This window comes from Haliotis rubra, unplaced genomic scaffold (assembly GCF_003918875.1).
Source record: "Haliotis rubra isolate DU_JTF1 unplaced genomic scaffold, ASM391887v1 Scf132, whole genome shotgun sequence".
In the NCBI taxonomy this organism is placed as follows: domain Eukaryota; kingdom Metazoa; phylum Mollusca; class Gastropoda; order Lepetellida; family Haliotidae; genus Haliotis; species Haliotis rubra.
In genome coordinates this window covers 1,135,268-1,141,267 of record NW_025765248.1, presented here as the reverse complement: position 1 = coordinate 1,141,267, position 6,000 = coordinate 1,135,268, and the positions used below count along the sequence as shown (strand labels likewise).

The window sequence follows — 6,000 nt, the reverse complement described above, 5'->3', positions numbered from 1 at the left end:
TTCACGGCCGACGCAACTGCAAGACTATCGGAACTTATTAAACAGCATCAGGGGAAGCTACTCGAGTATAATTTCGGAATTTCGTCAATTTCTGAATCGATTGAAGCCTCCCCCACTTGTATGCAGTTACTAGTGAGGTGATTAATAGGGAAGGAAAAGCCCAATCAAAATCAAATCAGTTACGTGGGGCGTTTTGATTGTGATGGGAGTATTGCCTGTAACGTAGGGAGAACTGTGAACAGTCAAACAGTAATTTACGCTAACCGTGTACAGAAAGCTATTCTGGGTGCAGGGTCTATCTACATCGACCCTGCTCCACTGTGGAATTGGTGCATTGTGCTAGTGGTATTTGTTTCTTGGCTGATTGAGAGGGCCCGGGTCTCTGTGCTGAATCTATCCATCGATCGCCGACTGTGATAGACCGTGCTCCGGCGTCAGAAACCGTCACTGCGAGCCGTCATTACTTCACTAATGACAACCGCATAACGCTTGCTTTCTGCACGTGAGGATCTCGCGCCACGAGGTAGTTCCTGACAACGGGATTTAATACATGATAATCTGTGTGAGGGGCAACGGATCTTGACTGTAATCAGAGGTTTGTGTTCAGAACAGCAGTTGGAGTGAAGAGCTATAAATACCGTTAGACGGATCTCAGCGTACATTCCGATGGATGTTTAAGGAGTTTGAAAGGATTATTGGTGGGTGAGGGTCATACCAATGTAAGTATAATTAGATATACTCGTACACATTGCCACATTAGTTTGTCCTTCATACGACTTCTGGAGGAAGTGTCGATGACAGTTTGGTGTATGTAGGTTCCCAAGTTTGATTGTAAGACACAATTAACAATGACAAATTGATCTGAAAAAGATTGATTTAGATCCTTCTTGTAATAATCTTCATCAAAGCCCCCTAATCATAAAGAAACAACATATTCTATATTTGGAAGATTAGACATTGATTGCTGTCGATGAGACAACAATTTGTTGACACTAGTTGTATTTATTTTAAAAAGGGTTAAATCCTCAAAACAATTTGAATCTCAGGGATACAATCTGACCGATTAGATATGCTGAGGCAAAGTTCAAAGTGAATGGATAGAATCGTGTAAGATAACCATTATGTACAGAAAGAAACCGTGTACCAGCACAGCGACTCGGCTACAAACATCTATTTATTGCGTCACAGTTGAATTTCTGAGGTAATTGTTAAAAAAATTGTTAAAAATCGACTCGTTGAATTGGTTTATTGAGTACAGTCGTCCCAATTATGCTAGTCAATGGTATGGCTTGGTTGGAGAACTATAGCGAAATATTGCATAACGGATTGTACACAGTTACATATATATTGCAGGTTTCAGAGTTCTCAACGGACTCTGTAACATATGGTGTAGGGATGGACAAGACCTTGGGCTCATTGACCATACAGCCACATTAAAATCAAATTCGAGTGTCATTTTGTTAAATGAAACACAAACAAATTGGGATGAATGTCCATGAATGATTTGTCGTGAATTCCTACCAACCACACCTCCATTTTGTAGCAGTTGTACTAAATGATAACAGTGTCGCCAAACGGTTATCACGAACCTCACTACTGATCATGACGATGACGATGACGACGACGACGACGACGATGATGATGATGGTTATGATGATTATGATGATAACAGGACCTGACCGCTGTACAACAGTGACACTGTTTGTGTCAAATACTGACGGTTGAGCGTTAATCATAACAAGCTGATATGACGCAAGGGAGGGTCAATTTCCCTTGGCTTCTGACCAGTGTCCTTGTTGACCTTCACATTATAGTCGCTGCTCGTTTGTTGGTTGTTTGTTGCTTAACGCCGCAATCAGCAATATTCCAGCTAGATGGCGGCGGTCTGTAAATAATCGACCAGACACTCCAGTGATCAACATCAAGAGCATCGATCTACGCAGTTGGGATGCGATGACATGTGTCAACCAAGTCAGCGAGCCTGACCACCCGATCCCGTTAGTTGCCTCTTACGACAAGCATGGGTTACTGAAGATAGTTGTGTAATTAATGTAATCTGTTCACACTAACTTGATCATGATACATGTCATATCAACGGTATAGTGTGCTTCAATGACCTGACTGAAACTTGCTGAGATATCGCCCTGAACTAAAATTGCATTTTGTAGATCCTAAAGTAAATCTCAGTAATCTCTGTAATCTACATAATACATATGCATCGCGTGTTGCTCTAAAATATACCCAAGAGGGAATTAGTGTTTAAAAACGACTACAGTTAACATTGATGTACTCTATCTTGCCGTGCATGTCACCACCTCAACTGTCTCCACAAAACAAAATACAAACTTTCATCTCATCGAGTAATTCGATATGTCTTCACTTGAAGCGAGAGAGAGACAGATGTCAAGGTGTCGAGATTGAGATGACACTCATGGGAAGGTGTTAAAGTGTCGAGAGTGACATGACATACAGGTGGAAAGTTGTTAAGGTGTCGAGAGTGATAGATGAAATATTTATAGTAATCAAATGCTGAGTTTATAACTACGGTATTCCCAGGCGCCATATTACTTCATTCAAAATATAATTGATCTGTGAGCCACATTTCAGCCAGGGAACATGCCTTCCACATCTCCATAAATATTAACACAGGTGGAAATCACCGCACCATCTGACGCAGTCGGTCGAGGTCGGAGTCGTCGTAACAGATGGTCGGTGCAGGCCAGAAACCACGTGTTACGTTACATCATCGGCAAAGCCGTGTACAGTAGTAGAGGTCCAAGGCGTTCAGTAATTAAGCCGTCGTCGACGTCGTCCCTCTTCATTATTCATACATAAATGTCCCATCTCATTACTGTCTTATTCCCAGCAGGGATTGCTGAATCAATTGAGCCTGTATAATTAGCATAGCATATTGGGCATTTGATATTTTAATCAGTTTCGGTTATATTTAGACGTTTACTGATCTGTTAATCAATGTTGTACCACAGGATCTCTGCCACGATCAATGCAAGACGTAGAAAATATTTCTTAATTGTTCAAGAACATGTCAGTAGGAATAACGATCGAAGACCGATAGCTGATGCTCGACAAATCGTGTTATGTCCCGCCATATCAAAACAAAGATGACGTAACCCGGATGTACCTCATCACAGCTTGTAACGAGGCTAATAGATGCGGGATTAGCATTAGAGGAGTTGGTTTGTTTCCTGAAACAGTGAAAAGTTTATGACAACAACAATTTTAGCAGTTTCAATAATTAAATGACAAAACCCAACTGAAATATATACTAGTATTTAAACGCTCATTCATGTCTGTCCCAGTAGATATCCGTTGAAGAACAAGTTCACAGCAATCATTTCCAGTCGAAAATAATAGACACTTATCCCTTTCGATAGTTAACAAAATGTCTACCTAAAATCTATTTTACGATTCCGACTATTCCATTAGCATGAGCATATTAATGAATGTGAGCGAGGTTAGTTTTACGCCGTTTTTAGCAATATTCCACCGACATTACAGTCGGGGGGACACCAGAAACAGACTTCACACATTGTACCCACGTATGGAATCAAACCCGGGTCTTCCACCTGACGAGCGAGCGCTAGGCTACCCCACCGCCCCCATAAACAGGGTGTTCAGGCTAGTTGTTCATATGAAGAGATTCGGCAACACACAGTACGAATCAAACATCTGCATCTGACACCACATTTGTCATTGGGTGGTTGGGTAGCCTTAAGGTTAAAGCGTTCACTCATCACGCCAAAGACCTGGGTTCAATGCCCCATATGGATTCGATGAGTGAAGCCAGTTTTTGTGTCTCTTGCCGTGATATTGTTAAAAGACTCACTAAAACTTAATGATTGGTGACAATTGTCTCACAGCGTGTGACATAGAACCAAGACAATTCCCATGCAACTGTCGTTGCCTCAGATTGCTTTGGGAGACGATGCCGTTATCTGTTGGTATTATGTGTACATGTCTGTCACTTTGGAAAGTTCGGGTAGCTACAGTGTAGATCCAAATTACCGATGCTAAAAGGAAGCAAAGTTTCTCATTGGGGCGTGACGAAAATCGATACGGCATTTCGCCATTTATTATGCATTTGGTAATACGTTTCGGTTGACAAGCTGAGTAAATCGTGAGGTACTTACTACCTCATTTGTCAATATCTGTCAATATTTGTTTACGAACATGTTTGTAACTGTGTATATACTCCGTTTCCGGTGAGGTGAGGTGACATTTTGCTCAGTCTTAAGTCTTATATGCATTACGTCATATATTTTAAGGTCAACACTCTGTCGTAATCATGCAGTCATTACGTCATATACTTTAAGGTTAACTTACAATCCCTTTGCTGCAGTGTCATATACACACAATTGCTTCTTACATAATATACTTAAAGGTTAACTTTCAGTCGTAATGCCGGCATATATACGTCATATACTTTAAAGTTAACCTAGTGTCTTTTGCTGATCTTTATTACGTCATATACGTTAAAGTTAACTGTCAGTCCTTTTGCTGCAGTGTCATATAGAATGATATACTATTAGTGCTTACGTAATATACTTAAACGTTAACTTTCAGTCGTAATGCTGTCATATATACGTCATATACTTTACTGTTAACTTATAATCCTTTTGTTGCTCTGTATAACGACATATACGTTAATGTTAACTGCCAGTCCTTTTGCTACAGTGTCATATAGTATCATATACACACTATTAGTGCTTACGTAATATACTTAAACGTTAACTTTCAGTCGTAATGCTGTCATATATACGTCATATACTTTACTGTTAACTTATAATCCTTTTGTTGCTCTGTATAACGACATGTACGTTAAAGTTAACTGCCAGTCCTTTTGCTACAGTGTTCTATAGTAACACAAGTGTTGCTTAAGCCCACCATATAGCTGGAATATTGCTGAGTGCGGCTCTGAACAATAAAGCAAATAAACAGAACCAAAGCTTAAGTCTTTAAAGTTAACTTACAGTCGTAATTTCGTTATATATTCGTCATATACATTAACGGTAACTGACCGTGCTTTTGCTGCAGTGTATAACGGAACATATTTGAAAGTCAGTTTAAAACCTTAGTGCTGCAGGGCTATATACACAACTGCTGCACCTTGTATTGCTTCAGAGGCAACTTGAGTTATATGTACCTTGGGGGAGCCGAGATGCAAATCGAGCGCCCCATTGGTCCATTGACCGGGGTAATAATAATGTAGTGCCGGGGGCATTCTTTTGGTGAATGGAATCAGGAACGTTATAAATATATTAACTCACTGTTAAAGCGCTCATATTGTTTCATAAAATTTGAGTGAGTTCAGTTTTACGCCGCTTTTAGAAATATTCCAGCAATATCACGAAGGGGGACACCAGAAATGGGCTTCATACATTGTAGCCATGTGGAGAATCGAACCCGGGTCTTCGGCGTGACGAGCGAACGCTTTAACCACTAGGCTACTCCACCGCTACTCTACAACAGCAGTGTTATTGATGATTATGTGCATACCAGCGCGTCATGATATTATAACTTACAGAGAATTTAAGCTTGCAAGAGCTTGCAATGTCAAACCATATACATAGCTGCATGCATTATCGGCTGTCGGCAACTGAAAACTGGAAATGTGGGCGTAACTATTTAAGTATAATATTGACATCCAATCAGCTCTTGCAGTGAAAATATGCCTGAAGCTATGTACTTCATTTTACCAAGTACATTATGGACAGGAATCTGTCAATGTGGCAACGTATTGTGTTTCAAACGATGGTAATGGTCTGCCGGCATATATGTGTCGTGGTCTTACTGATTCAGCTGAGCGGTACATTAGCTGGGGAAATCAATGGCAACTGCTCCATAATTAAGATCACTTATTCTTCAAGTCCGTGATAAACCCAATGCTTTGTACCTCTGTGTGTGAAGCGAACAGACGGTGAAGACCCTGCAACATTTGACAGGAACGGCTTACATTGGGATCTGTCGGGAAAGCATCAC

General features: G+C 40.5%; 1 protein-coding gene across 1 annotated transcript in view; it reads left to right on the top strand.

The window, feature by feature from the left end:
* The first annotated feature begins 472 nt into the window (after positions 1-472).
* LOC124267557 (5-hydroxytryptamine receptor 1F-like) overlaps positions 473-6,000 on the top strand; it is a 205,730-nt gene continuing 200,202 nt past the window's right edge. The window contains exon 1 of the mRNA XM_046702500.1: positions 473-719. The gene's annotated coding sequence lies outside the window, so the exon portion shown is untranslated. The remainder of the gene's footprint in view (positions 720-6,000) is intronic.